The sequence below is a fragment of the Amphiura filiformis genome, chromosome 17 (genome assembly GCF_039555335.1).
Source record: "Amphiura filiformis chromosome 17, Afil_fr2py, whole genome shotgun sequence".
Taxonomy (NCBI): Eukaryota; Metazoa; Echinodermata; class Ophiuroidea; order Amphilepidida; family Amphiuridae; genus Amphiura; species Amphiura filiformis.
Genome location: NC_092644.1, coordinates 61,399,298 through 61,415,785, shown reverse-complemented (window position 1 = coordinate 61,415,785; position 16,488 = coordinate 61,399,298). Strand labels below are relative to the sequence as shown.

Below are 16,488 nucleotides of genomic sequence, written 5' to 3'. Positions count from 1 at the left end.
ACCATAATATATTTAAAATACTAAAACACATGAGACTATAAACAGAATAGACTAGTTAATAGGCTTGTAAAATGTGCTCCTTGAGCGACTTTTTAAAATTGATAATATTGCTAATTTGTTTTAAATTGTCAGGGAGATTATTCCATGCTGTTGTTCCAGAGTACCTGAAGGAACGTTTACCAGTTTCAGTATGAACAGAAGAATGGAAAACATTTTTATTTGTAACAAATCTAGTGTTGTATGAGTGAATGTTTATTTGTGAGTGAATGTTGTCCCTCAGGTACTCAGGAGCCACATTATTAATACATTTATATACATAAGAATAATTCTAAAATAATCAGCCCGCTGATTTACCTTCATCCAATTGAGTTGTTTGTACAAATCCTTCACATGTAAATCCCTACCTTTACACCCAAGAGTCAGTCTGGCTGCTCTGTTCTGTAAGACTTGAATCTGATTAATATATTTATTTGCGGCAGTTGACCAAATTGTACAACAGTAGTCGATGTGAGACAAGATGATAGCATTACATAAAATATTACGAGTGTATTGATCAATATACCAACTTAACCTTTTTAAAACACCAAGTTTTTGTGATATTTTGCTAGCCATTTTTTCAATATGCTTATCCCATTTAAGTTGCGGGTCAAACCATATACCAAGATATTTAAACTCATTCACATTCTCAAGAATTTCATTATTGATTTTTATTTCCAAGTCACCCATTTTTCTTGTTCTTTGGTGTGTTCCAAAAGTCATAACCTTTGTTTTAGAGGCATTAAGTGTTAATTTGTTGGTGTTCATCCATTTAGAAATATGGTCTAGATCCTGGTTTAAAACATGCTCAATTTCAGACTTATTGTTTGAACTAAACAAAACTGCAGTGTCGTCAGCATATAGGACAACCTTACTTTTGTTGATTGCGTTGGGAAGATCGTTTATGAATAAAATAAAAAGAAGGGGCCCCAATATTGAGCCTTGAGGCACACCGACTGTTACTGGTTGCAGATCAGATTGCACACCATCCATTAGAGTTGTTTGCTCACGACCTTTCAAATAATTTGAAAACCATCCCAACTCAGTGTCTTTGATTCCATACCAGGACAGTTTGCGAAGGAGAACAGTATGAGACACCGTATCGAATGCTTTTTTAAATCTAAAAATACAGCCCCAGAATCACTCCATATTTAATACCAATTTAAAGAAAAGTTTTGCCACTATGAGTTATTCAAACTACACAGAAAACCGAGAATGCAGTTTGAAAATATTTCTACCTGTAACAAATCTTTTGTAAACCACTCTGCTCTTTTCACAATTTAAAAACTAATAGATGTGAAACAACTTGTTTTTTTTTTGTTGAATTTCAAAAGTTTTGTAAAAAGTTTTACAGCATAAAAAAATGAATGGATTACAATTAATTACAACTAATTGCTTTCTGCACAATGAAAGTACAGTACAGGGTTATAGTAACAAAAATTCCTTTAAAAAGGAAATGGGCGTACAAAGCAAAAGTGCCCATGATACAAGCTTCAAATTGTTACAATTACTTTCTCTGTATAAAGTTTTGTACCTTGACTGAAGTTGTGCAAAAAATATAACTTCTACTTTGAAGGCTGAATGCTTTAGGAACAGGACAGAGAGCCAGGTGCAACAAGACAGCAAATGATGCAAGCAAATATGCAAGGACAGCAAGTCTTTATTGAATACACTTGACCATGAAGTCCTCATTTAGCCACATAAGTTCCTGGGTATGTATTTCTGCCTTATTAGCAGCCTAGCCAGCCAGTCAGCTAGCATAGCTAGCCAATAATCTTGACAATAACACTGCTAGACAGGATCACCATGCACCTGTTCAATGCCCAGGTATACAAAAACATCAATATGAGGGATATCATCTAGGAAGCTGGACGACTTCCTAGAGATTTTATGCAAGGCAATTTTGCTGGTGATAGTGGCATACCACTTTATCGACTTTGTATGTTTGTTGCTTGCTATGGGGCTGTTAAATATTTACGCCAAGGAAAGGAGTTTTGACAAAATAAATGATAAAAAATTGTGTGTTAACCTTGTGTCCACTCCAACTTTTGGATTCCCCCTTGTTTTCCCTTTTCTCAATTTAAAACTTAGCATTCCCCACCCCATGGTTCAAGTAAACAATTCAGATTCCCCCTCAAGACAAAAAAAAAAAAAAAATTGGATTGCCCAATCCCCCTGCATATATTGAATGGTCCCTATGCAAATTTGTGGTCGGCCTAGTGCCTATGAGTATGACATTTTAGCTGATCAAGTGCATACACCCTATATGTACCCTCCTCCTCCTAGGACCCCACACCAAACACTTTGGAACCCTGTTTTGGCCTAGAGATATCTTAGGCACATGTTACAATACTTTCTATAGTTGCTGATGTTTAGTAAGCAACATTTTTTAAAGTGATGTTTCTAAATTAATTTTTGTGTAATTTGTTACCCACTATTTACCTAAGTAGGGCATAAATCTTCATGGCGTATCCAGACATTTTGGATAGTGAGGTTTCACTTATAAACCAGATCTTCATTTGGGGTTATATAAACCAAGGTTCCTATCAGCTAAGGTTAAAATCTATTAATAGCGAGGCAAACTGGCGGCCTCGCATCTCGCCCTTCGGCCTCATTGTTCGAACATGCTCGGCTTTGCCGAGCCCCCCCCACATAGCCGAGGTCATTCTCGAAGGACTATTCCCATGCGTACAACAGCAGGCAAACAGCGTGTTTATACTGAGCATACGGCTTTTTGACCCGCTATTTTCCGGGCACAAAATACCGATCACAATTCGGCCACCGTTACCAGCTTGTTTCTACTGAGACCAGAAAGCCGTGTCTCGCACGATGCACAGCATTTTTTTCCTGTAAACCGGAAGTACGGAAAACAGATTTGACGGTTGTAGGCCTATCCTAAATTTAAATGTCTACGCATGGCAGCTCATGGCATATGACCTACAATCACAATTTAGTGTTTTCGTAAAATACAAATTGCATTAATTCACCAGTGGATCTAGTAATTGGCTATTATGATAATTAATTTACAGCCAAAATATAACCAATTTATTAACTATAAAGAAGTAGGCCTAGACTAAGTAAAGTCATATCCATTTTACTTCATCAAGTTCATGCGAGTCACACATCATGCCAGTGTATATAATATCAGAAAGAAGGAACCTACTACATTATAGGCCTAGGCTAGACTATACAAGTAGAATATAAATCGCGTTATTTTTGCAACACGAATGACCTCGACCCGGCAACCGATCACACGGCTCGTTTCTACTGCGCGGATTACACGCTTTGACACGGCATGATCCACCTCAAGAGGTGGATCACGAAAGGCGAGCACATGGGCCGGCATGACACGGCAACCGATTACCCAGATCGTTTCTACTGGGCTTGTTACCCGGTATGACCCGGCACGGCACGGCATGGCACGGAATTTGGCCCTCAGTAGAAACACGCAGATACACACACCTTCTCCCTTGCATAATATTGTTGCTGGTGTAGACTGGGATTATTGCAGTATTGGAACAAATAATCCCTTGCCCATGTATCAAACCAATCTATCATCATTATTGCTTTTCAAGTTGAACTATTCACTGCACAATAAGTGTAATTGTGATTACTTCCAAATTCTGAATGGAACCATAACAAATATACTGTCATAAATTATTACCATTCATATCAAGGCTCTGCACACAGGTCAAAGTAACTTTCTTTTGGTACTGTGAAAATTCCTGTTTAATCACTTGTCACCACTCCTTCAAATTTTTAAAGAAGTTTTAAATCAGGAACTTGTCATAGAACTGGCCCGGTTCCCTTCGATCACAATGTATAAATTGCGAGCGCACAGCACAAACAGCAAGCTAGCGCGTAGCGCGAGCAATGAGCGCGTCAGCATGAAACCTACTCTACTTGACTACCCTAACTACTTGCATGAGAATGGCTTTTTTGAAAACTGCCTGCGAGTGAAATTTGGACAACAACACTGCCTAAAATTCAGGTAAAAGCCTGAAAATTCTCATGCCTGACATTGGCTATTGATACCCCATGATTGATACGTGTACCTTCATGGTTTTTACCATGGCTCTAAACAAGAGCTAGGCATGTAGCAAATACCTGGTGCTCTCTGTCAGTCCAAAAACTGCTTTGCTCACAATATTTTGAGGGGCCTAGCAATAAGCAAAAAAAGAGAGAATTGTGTCAACGGGCCACGTGCGTACGTTTTTACATTTTAGCATGAGAGAAATTTGGATTGTGAAGTGGCCCAAAAATGCTATAAAAGAAGATGAGCATTTTACATAGCTAACCGCTTAGCAATTTTCCCCCATTTGCTTCTGACACAAAAAAGATTTTTTTTCTTTTGTATTGGTTTTTTTTTGTCCAAGACTTGCAATGCCTCTCTCTACCAGCAACAATGACAATAACACACAACACTACAACCGTATTGCACTCTACATGTACAGGCAAAATAAGACACCATTGAAGGCCCCCACCATCTTCAACACCTCACACTAATTTAGTCTAGGTTTTTAATCATTATGATGGGACATGCAAGGTTTGCTCTACAGTGCTATCTCTTCTACATACTAGTAATGTACATGTATATAACTGTATCCAATACTGATGGACTTGGATAAATATCCATTTTAAACATCAGTTGCATCCTACCCAATGACCAAATAGTCCACTAATAATTCTCTAAAAATCAAGTCAATATTTGGGTAATATATCACTGTTTCTGCCCCATTAAGTGATTTTCAGGTCATCTCCATGGATGACTTTTTCCATATTTATGACACATGTCACTGGTTTTGCATAATTATTAGCAGTTTTGTTCAACCTGCCTTTTTGACACCGGTCTAATATGTCTAATATGCTATAAAGCCAGGACAATAGGGCAGAAAACCCGGGCAGAAATATAGGAACTAAGGAAATTCATGCACTGGGTACTAAAAGGAATGTACCCTAATTTGAGATATTACTTGTACCATATTATAGCAAGGCACAGGAAGTTAAAGTGGGACTTTATTGCATCAAATTTGTGAAATTGAGCAAAAACTATCAACTGGAGTGAGTATCCAAATGACTCATTCAAGTTTTAATCCTCACTAGGAAACATCGGAGGTCTGACGATTTGTGCATTGACACCATCTTTGTCCGACACCTTGACTACATGTACAGCATTCACAACCCAATTAGTGCCCCTTCCCTCACAACTGTCTAAGCACCCCCCCCCCCTTTTTAATGCCACAATATTCCATTAAAAGGTCTGAATAAAATTACCTTCTACACCTTCCGGCTTATGATTATGGTGATTTTAACTTCAGATAAACTGCATTTTTAATGTTCATATGGGTAAATTTATCAAAGCACCTCCTGAAAGTGACCGACTTACAGGGCATGGGCGCTAACTAGGAACATATTGCAAAGGGTGTGACCATAGTATACAAATCTTGTTTGATATCTGTGTATTCTGCTTTCTTGAATGTGTACTGAAACTGAACAAATTTCACTAAAAATACCAAAATGGGCAGATTTTTCTGAGATAAAAATAGATAATCTGCATAATTTACTCAATGTAATTATGATTCATACTACAATTTCCAGTCAGCTTTTCCCCTGGCATCAGTCCAATGTCCACACATCCATTTACTTACGACCTTGGTAAACTTAATGTTGTCCAATCAGCCATAGCGTAATGATTTCACTATTTTCAAGTATTCCATCTCAACAATGCTCTTGAGTACTAATGGGCAGGCGCTCTCACAGATAGATGCAAGGGGAAAACAATCTCAACTGACTGACCACCCTTGAACTACAAGTTACAGAATCACTTTGATTAAAGGGATGTTGACCATGCCGCTCTATGCTATTTATTATGGGGTTTTTTAATATTTTGGGTGTGTCTTCAAGAAATCAATTCTGTGGGGGGCAAGGTGTCTTCACATTTTTTTGTACGGGTATGTGTGACACAGACTTTTGGATGCCAATTTTTCACACAAAAAAAAACCCTAAATTTGCCCTACTTGCACACTTTCAAGGGCTATTTTGCCCGAATACTTGGTCTCCGCTGATAAGGCCCTTGAAACTCGATTTCCTGTTTCAAGTCACCCGCACATGTTTTTTTCACTGAGAGATTCTGGAACTAGGAAGAAAGAAAAATGTGTTACATTTCAAATGAATTAGGACAAAACAGGGGCAAAGAATGCTACCATGACTAAACCAACTAATATATAAAAACCCACAAGAAACTCAACACAACGCAGTCTAAAATGGAGAAAAAAGTCCCGGTATTATTTCTTTTGAAGACCTCTCTGGATCACATGCCATATATAGACCTAATCAAGATGCAAAACCTCCCACTGGAAATCAAAATCTTGTATGTTGAGTTAAGCCTCTTACAACGCTAAATACCATTAAATGGCACAAATGCATGATTTCATCAAGCAACCACATGATGCAATCAATCACCAAACCATCACATTTTCATTAATACTTTCAATTAACGGTAGAGTACCACTGTGCAATTCTTGTAACTAAGGGACAGTCATTTAATACTTGGATACTTAGATCAGGGACATAGGTAGCTGTTGAAACGGTGCAAGCGAAGTGAGCAAGCCGAACGTTTGATCGGAGCACCATCTTTTTTATGAATCGGGGAATAGGCTATGATGGTATCACCCCCTCTTTTTTTTATGAAATATCATCATCCAAATACTGGAAATCGGTAAACAAAACAGAAAATTTACATCTGTTTTTCCTTTTCTAGTTCTAAATTTTGAGAGGACGCTTTTGCATACTAATACAAGTTTTTGCATCAATAATATGCCCCATTTGCCGAAATGCTTTGTTTTTCCATATTTATTCATTCTGCACTGTTTTTTGTAAATTATCATACAAATTCACACCTTAGGGAAAGCGACTGACCTGACTTAGACTAGTTTCATCTGTTGATGACCTTTGATATTTCTTGAGACAAAATGCCAGAGCTAATCACACAATTTACTTCTTATGTAGTGATATAGAGTAACAGATTCATTTTACTCAAAATCAACCTGGTCTGTCTGACGCTTACAACAGCGATGAAAACAATTGCTGTAATTTTGGCAATATTTATAAAAATTTGCCATTTTCACAAACATCAATGATGTCATTTTATGAGCTGCACTGCTTACGATCTGCCTTATTTGAATTGGAGACAAACTGGCACTAGAAAAAAAATCATTATATGTTTTATTTCGCCGTCAGATCCGCTGTTGTGGCGTGTGGTGGTGAACTCAATGACATGTAATTGTGAGTACACGCTGGTTCAAATCCAAACGGTTCTGATTTTTTTCTCCTTTATTATAGTGCCAGTTTATCTGAGCTCCAATTCTTTATCTATTATATATTTCTTAGGCATGTATCTTCTGGATCCTCGCATTTAATATTGTTAAAATAAAATGTCCCACATTGACTGATGTCCGCAAGGCCACAGCAGATGCAGATAGGCCGCCCCCTGTCTAAATTAATTTCAATGGCTGTGAGACATTTCCGAGAGAAAAAAATAGTAATGTTGAATTCGCCAGCAGATCCACCATGACCTGTTGTGGCGTGTGGTGGTGAACTCAACGACATGTAATCGTGAGTGCGCGCTGGTTCGAATCCGAACGGTTCTGATTTTTTCTCTCCTTTATTTATAGTTAACCAGTTTGTTTGAGCTCCAAATGGCAATTCTTATTTATTATATATTTTCTTAGGCATGTATTCTCGGGATCCTCGAATGTCCTGCTAGGACACAGCAGATAGGCTGCCCTCTTTCTTTATATAATTAATTTCAATGACCGTGAGGCATTTCCGAGAGAAAAAAATCATTTCGTTTAATTCGCTAGCAGATCCGCCATGAGCTGTTGTGGCGTGTGGTGGTGAACTCGGGGGTGAACTCATTCAACTCAACATCATGTAATGTGCTTTTATGGCTATTTTGGAATTACAATGCATTCCGAAGAGTCATTTCCGAATATTTCCGAACTAGGGTGTCATTTTATTCGCATCCCACGTTGATCATTGGGTTGGATCGCTAGATATTAAGTGTTTGAAAAATGACTTTTTGCAGATAAAAAATAGCAAATTTTCACTAAACCCAGTTCCTGCAAGCCGATGTATAGACAAATCCAATTTCACACATTCCTACACCTCAATGGCAGCCATAGCTGGGTCCCCCCTTAGGTCTATTCCACCTAAAATGTGAAATGATATGAAACTGCATTCCATCACCTGTGTTACACATGGACAAAAGAATGATGAAAGTTTACAACACAATACAATTCAACATCGATTTTTAAGCAGATTTAATCCACCCAATTGGGCAGTAACAACACCAGTTTGGTGCAGACGGGACCCAGTAATAGCCGACTGAATTCTGACCATCACTTGGCGAGTTGGATTCGTCTATACCCAAAAGGTGTTTTTTTTCGGGGAATGGGGATTTTTTAAGGAAGATAAAACTTAATTTCTACTAGTGATTTATTATATTCAGGGTCAGAAATTCGGCGAGAATCCATTCTCGCAAAGATTCTCGTCAACAAGATTGCAAGAATCTTAATAGATTCTCTTAAATATTTCAGTTTATCATACAAAGTTATATGGCGAGAATCCATGGATTCTTGCAAAATTCCACTTAAATGGAGAATCCAAAAGGATTCTCGCACTTTGTTGCGAATTTCTGACCCTGATATTATGGACAGCTCATGGGCTCATTGTACTTTTAAGTTTTGATATGTTGCTTGAAAGCTGCAAAACCACTGATGACGGACATTTGACGCACCCAGGTAAAGTGATTGACAATGACGCACCTTTGTCTTTATATGTTGTGACTGACCAGTGGCTTTCTTGACTGTACCCTGCGTCAACAATTTGACGGTAAATGACCCACCCATGGCCATGACACACCTTTCCCGAGGGTCGTATTAGTGCTTCATACAAATGACAGGTGCATTAGTCTAAATGTTGCTATTTAAAATATTAATTTATGCAACAAACAGAGAGATTGTCGGCCGATGTCGGGCTAGTTGCTTCAAATTAAAATAAAATGTTTACTGTCATTTTAAATCATCATAATGTAAGGGGCAGTACTTTTTGTCCTTCCGTACTTTCAAAAGTAACGTTTTGTTGATGCCAGAACATTATGTTAAGGGATCTAAAATGAGCGTTTATTATGTTTATTACAGTATTTTTGTGGGACATGAGAGCACCTCAGACCTGTCGATTGCATTCTGAATACTGAAGCATGTCTTTCTGATATCAAATAATTTTCATTTTTGAAAATCACAATATAATACAAATTTTATGACAAATTATAAAAATTTGATATTTTTCAAATTTTGATATATAACAGTCCTCGAGTAAATTATATAAATCTAATGACATATTCTTAAAGTGTAAGTAGCAGGGAGGAAAAGCCGACGGTAAATTGAAAATTTTGACCTTTCATATTGAAGATATGGATTTTTTCCCAAAAAAGACCTAATTTTTTTGGTGTTTTGGAAAAAAATCCATATCTTCAATAATGAAAAGGTCAAAATTTTCAATTGATCGTCGGCTTTTCATCCCACCTACATACACCTTACGTATAAATCATCAGATTTATAAAGTTTACTTCAAGTACTGTTAAATATCAAAAATATCAATTTTTAATGATTTGCCATAAAATGTGTATTAAATTGAGAATTTCAAAAAATCAAAATTATTTGATATCAGAATGACATTCTTCGTATTCAGAATGCAATTCGATATGTCTGATGTGCTTTAATGTCCCACAATAAATACTGTCCAAACGTTCATACCCCAGCCCTTAATACATCCACCACAAAATTACAAACAAAATGTTATCATTTGATTTTATTCATTATATTCATAACAATAATAAGCAAAGAAAAGTTTAAGGAAACATTGATTACTTGAAAAAATTAAGGGGGTACTACACCCCTGCCAAATTTTGTGCCTATTTTTGCATTTTTTTCAAAAATTACAGTGCATTGGCGACAAGTAAGATATGTATATTATAGGGGCAAGGACTACAACTACTGCACTGGAATTTTTATTTCAGCACAGACAACAGTTGTGTAGTTACAGTCAAAAATGAGGGAAAACCAATATTTGATCAATAAATCAATAACTACTTGCCCTGAGTTGCTGAATTTTCAGTGCAGTAGTTGTAGTCCTTGCCCCTATAATTTACATATCTTACTTGTCACCAATGTACTATAATTTTTGAGAAAAATGCAAAAATAGGCACAAAATTGGTTAGGGGTGTAGTACCCCCTTAACTTAAAACATTCAAATATAAATTCTTTCAAGTTGTGATAAATAATTAAAACATTAACCGCATGGCAGCAGTCTGGCACGCCTTACTTACAAGATTTCATGACATTCCATTTACAAATATCGCAGAATTTACATCAATTCTTAGCAGCTTGGTTAATATTTTGGGGCTTTAATTACCGGTACTTTTAAAATACAAAATGAAGGGAAATTTCTTATTTTATCAAATGATTAAATTTTAGAAGCTTTTGCAAAATACTCTATCGGACCAGTTGTAGTACTACATGTAGCAACTACAAAATTCGAACGTTTGAGGACTTGTTCTCAAGTTGTAACAGGTGCCATAGGGTGTCCTCAGTGTAATTGTTTTCATTATAAATGTCGCAAAATATTAATATTGACAATAATTAACAACCTGTTTGATATTCAATATTCATACATTGCTCACCTGCTATGTTATTTTATGGTGAAAAATTATTATTATGTGTAATTTGCAATAATTTTTGGAGCAACGATTTCTTCATACCGACGTCTCTAAGTATGCATGTGAATGAACATTAAACACCTTACATATAAACACATACACAGCACAAGTTGGAACTCCCGGTCGGAGCCGGGAGTTTCAATTATTGGAACTGCTAGTGCTATCGGACATCTGAAAATTGTGTTCGAATACCGTAAACGTTCGCCTAATGGCGCCCCTGGGCTCCTTTGCCTTGGGGTAAATTTCATGTACAAATAGAGAGCTCCCTCCTCTAAAAATCCCAACAAGAATTAAGTGCACGTGTCCTTATTTGCTGGTGGGATTTTTATGGGAGGGCACTTTTACCACACTGTAAGTATGTTAATTTTCCATTTGTAATTGCTAACCGTGTATTTTGAATGGGGCTGTCAGCCCTGTATCTTCGCCAGACTCAGACGTCACGTGTTGCGCTTCCCCTCGCCGCCTGTAAATTCCACTTAAATGTCAAGAGACATTAGCGCCATTAGGCGAACGTTTACGGTATTATATACAATGATTTGGCTGCATCTGTACTACACCGCAACGGCCAATACTGCGTGTAGTGACTGACTGCACGGCACAGTATTATTCAGATTTCCTTTTACAAATTAACCATCGCGTATACGGACGGACGGCTAGCAGTACGCTGAATTTGTAAAAGGAAATCTGAATAATACTTAACACCGGTCACCGCCTTTGACTGATTGCACATGCATCACATCATGACTTTCATCATGTGACATGTGATATTATACGTCGAACAACTGAATACATGCACAACGTACGGACCAATATATTTTTGTAAACATTTTAGGCCTATAACAAAATGTATATTTTCGTACAATTGTACAACTATCGTTTCTACCCTATGACCTATAAAAGTTACCTGTTATCAAAGTGTCCGCAAAAAACTGGTCATCGCAAGTATCTTTGATGCTGAAAAGTCACGATATTCACGCAGGGACAGGCCGAAAACCTTACCTCGATCGTAAAATCCAGCCCATGCATGTCATAAATAATTCATTATTGTATTGTGTAAATGTCACTGAGTGTGTCGACGTATTGTTATTGCACCTGTTACAGCAGAAGTCATGCTGAATTTATACTCAATCGCTGGATCACCATGTGAATTCGCTTATTAAAAAAAAAAAAAAACCTCTACGACCAGGTTGTTAAGCATCGAGCACGCTGACTGGCTTAGCAAATATCCAATTATTTTTTTAAACCAATCAGGTTAGACGTACTTTACTGGCGGGTCACATTAATTCATACCGTAAAAGGCCGTCGCCTTCATTGATTGGCTAACGATTATGATGAATGGTGTTTGCAACCAATCACAAAACGGGTTACAAATAAATAAAGGCGCCCATCGGAAATTTTGTGTGACGTCATGCCACGAGGTAGCCGGAGGCTTCGCTTTTCTGCTAGCTTTAAAAGCGGCGAGTGGTATAAAGTCAGTTTCACAGCTGTGATTTATGGAGCATATCATAAAATCTCTGAGCACATACACAGCGGATTTGACAGATAAAATGACATTTGCAATTCTGAGCAACGGATTCCATGAAATTGAAGATTATGCAAGTTATTCTACAGGATCGGTAATAATTAACAGCTGGTCTGCAGTATTTGAAGTGCATATTGAAGTTTGTAAGTTTGTGACTTTATGCGTTATGTGCAATAGATATTACAGGAAGCTTAAATTGGCACGCTTTCCTGCAATTTGTCTGTCGCTTACGAAAGTTATTGGGAGTTCAGGGCACGTCACACCGAGTGTGACGTGACCTCGCTGGGCATAATGTGATATGTGGACGATACGGTCTTCTTGACTTGATGAGGAAGCAAATGGATTACTACACCATGTAAATGTTGTAATTTTGTTAACCATGCAGTAATTAATGATTTCATACCTTCCTTCATTCATGACTATAGGCCTAATCGCTACATGAATGTATACTTTCATGTCGAGCTGCGCAATCATTAGTACAAGGAACTTATACGATGTCCTCATTCACAAACTGATACTATCTGTCCATCGTATAAGACTGTTACCGCACAGCAACTGGTTGAAGGAATATTACACAGTCAAGAATAGGCTCCATCATTTTTTTGTTCTGAATCTTCCCAGTCTCCAAAAACATCAAAACATCAAAAGCGTTGCACTTATGCTTACTTAAGACTGTCCTTTTTCATATAACGCAGACAAAGTAGGGCCAACTTGCCTAGAAATGGTCAAATTTTGGCAAGAAATATCTCTGTGTAATCCAATGTAAGTCCCATATCACATCGTTATCGGCGATCGAGTTTTTTTTTTCCTGAAGTTTGGTTGGTACCCACCAGCGTCATGCATGTGACGTGACACAGCTAAAATAAGCGATCGGGGATCGTTAAAACGTCAACAAATTTCAAAACACAGAAAGCAGTAAACTTATTGGCGAGCGGTCCGAATTTTGAGCCATAAGTTTACGTGGTGAACTACGCAATCATGCAATTGCATTGAAATGTACAACATGTGTACAATGGATATGGATATGGGGGTAAACAACAAAAACGTGCTCCACTGCTGGCAACAATGTGATGACATTCTGAGTTAATTAGGTATTTACAGGCAATCATACAAACAAAGTAGATTGTTACTTGTATGAGTATCTTACTCAAATACATAAATTATTAAAATACACTTGTTTAAATTATGCAAAATAATGATAAAAATTCCAAACTTACCTGCGTTTTGACAATCAGTCACTCAGCGACGATGTCAATCAAGTGTTGCCGATTTGTTTCTGATTCCGAAACAAGAGTCCCTGGGAACACGATGAGAAAATCCCTTCCATGTTGGTGAACGGGCTAGCTGCCCCCCCCCCAAAACTTTGTATTTCTTTGCATTTATCATTATCAATATATCAATATCAAGTATCTACGTGTTTTTTATATTTCCGCCAAGTCTTTAAAAGTATTATCAGTGGTCCCATCGAGATTTTAGAATAAAATATAGAAATGAATACGGTAGCTTAAAAAAGTAGCTAAAAGTGATTATCCGCATTCCAAAATCATTTTTTTATCATTTTATTTATATAGTTCAATTGCTTTTTTTAAACCTCCCGGACGGCCCCTTGAAACTCACAGTGTCCACTCCAGTTCAGAATGACGATTTTCCCCCGGCTGATAGGTTGGGTTGTTTTTTTATTTTTGTTTTTCCAGGGAGTTATGGATGATGTTGGCCCAGGCATACTCTTTCTGATTTGGCGTATCATCATAATTGCTGGCTTGCAGCTGATAGTGTCTTGACACTAGTATCAGCCACAATTAACACTACGCTAAATTAGAAAGTCTAAACATAATCAAAATCAGCTTTTTAATTGCATTCAAGATGTGCGTGCAACAAAAAATTCCTATTTTAGGCTATGTTACCCCAAAATGAGGTGAATTTTGGTATCTGATGGGTCAGGCAGTGTACATGAAGCGTGGAAAAATAGGGCAATATTTCAGTTACCCTATTTTTGCCAAAAACTGTGTTGTTTTTCATGCTAAAAAAGGAAGATAGGCAAATATTGCGCATCAGTTCTCAGTTTAGTAAGATTTTAAGGGGGACGTCTTCCATGTAAAGACTACAGTAGGGTCGTACCTCCCCCCCCCCCACACACACACACCACGTGCTTCAGCCGCCTATATGTTCATACCACTGTTTATATGATCAAGTTGAACTAACAGTACCCCCCCCATTATTTTTAGTAATAGGTTTTTAAAACATCCAATATGGCAACAATATCGTAAAATGGCAGGTGCACTTCGGCCTGGTCATAAGATGGCGCTATTTTCTATGAATTTGTTTTCCAGTGCATGCAGGAAGGAACTATAAGAATGATTTAAGGGATCTAAAATGAGCGTTTATTGCGTTTCGACAGTATTTTTTGTGGGACATGAGAGCACCTCAGACCTATCGAATTGCATTCTGAATACGAAGCATGTCTTTCTGATATCAAATAATTTTCATTTTTTGAAAATCACAATATAATACAAATTTTATGACAAATTATAAAATTTGATATTTTTCAAATTTTGATATCAGTCCTCGAAATATATTTTATAAATCTAATGATATATTTTAAAGTGTATGTAGCTGGGAGGAAAAGCCGACGGTCAATTGAAAATTTTGACCTTTCATATTGAAGATATGGATTTTTTCCCAAAAATACCTAATTTTTTTTGGTATTTTGGGAAAAAATCCATATCTTCAATACGAAAGGTCAAAATTTTCAATTGATCGTCGGCTTTTCATCCCACCTACATACACTTTAAGTATAAATCATCAGATTTATAAAGTTTACTTAAGTACTGTTAAATATCAAAAATATCAATTTTTAATGATTTGCCATAAAATGTGTATTAAATTGCGAATTTCGATATTTATTTATTTATTTATTTATTGGAACATACACTTTTGTATCAGTGGCACACGCCTAACCAGCGGTGCGTTCAAAAACAACAAATATACATTATATATAAATAAGAAACAGAATTATAATACAATGGAATATAGGCCTACATGCAAAATTATGGCCGTAGTACAAAAATTAAAGGAAAAGAAATTGCCTGTCTGAACCCAAGTTGACTTGAAATGGGTCCTTAGCAGGAAAAATAAAACATAATATAGAATAATGAAAAAAATACAATTATATTATATACTGGTATGACATAACAATTAATGGACATTAAATATCTTTCAAGACAGAGGATCTCAAGGACCATGCACGTTTTAAGTAACTTTTACAAAACATATCAAAACAATTGTTGACTTGTACATTCTCACGGTCCCATGAGGTTCCCAACATAAGGCACAGTTTCACATCTAAGTCCCCCGCCATAAAGATTTGCCAGAACATTTCTAAGTTCTGTTCCGAAAGAGTACGCTGAGCTCGGAGAATTCTTCCGAACGAATAGCATTCAAGGGGTGCATGTAAAGAGGAAATGGCGAATATCTTCTTTATCATTTTTGCACATGGGACAATTTTCGTCCATACCTACATTCCAGGAATGAATTCTACCATTTAGGGGTAGAGTGTTAGACCGTGCCTTAAATTTGAAACTTGCTCCTCGGAAATCAGTTTTTCCAAAAGATACTTCTCCAGTCTCAATTCTTTCTTATACAAAACATAGTCATTAAGAGAAGATTTAGCTTTAGCGTTATCATACCAAGTGCACTCGTACATTTGTTTGTTAGCTTCTTTAAAACACGTTTTTTGATATCAGAATGACATTCTTCGTATTCAGAATGCAATTCGATATGTCTGATGTGCTCTAATGTCCCACAATAAATACTGTCCAAACGTTCATACCCCAGCCCTTAAATTGACTTTTTATGTTTCCCACTCTTTTTTCCTGTGACCCAAACCAGAAGCAGTGGTGATGAGAGACAAAGGCCCAAATTCCACTTTAATGAGGTATATCTCATTTTTCTTTCTTTTTTAATTATGTATTGTCCTCATTGTATTTCAGTTCTTCCTGAGTTTTACTTTGTTTTCCATCAGTCTTTGACATACAATTTGCACACTTATACCAGAGGATCATCTCATTCTCTGTTCATACAAACCATCCGACCACTAGGCCTACTTTCCCTATCAAATGAAGAATGAGACGAAAAAGAAATAAGCCTAGTTTAA

General features: G+C 37.0%; 1 protein-coding gene across 19 annotated transcripts in view; it reads right to left on the bottom strand.

The window, feature by feature from the left end:
* Nucleotides 1-13,606, bottom strand: part of LOC140138118 (CUGBP Elav-like family member 2) — a 229,497-nt gene extending 215,891 nt beyond the window's left edge. For all 19 annotated transcript variants that reach the window (XM_072160020.1, XM_072160040.1, XM_072160019.1 and 16 more), the window contains exon 1: nucleotides 13,553-13,606. The gene's annotated coding sequence lies outside the window, so the exon portion shown is untranslated. The remainder of the gene's footprint in view (nucleotides 1-13,552) is intronic.
* Between the last annotated feature and the right edge of the window lie 2,882 nt (nucleotides 13,607-16,488).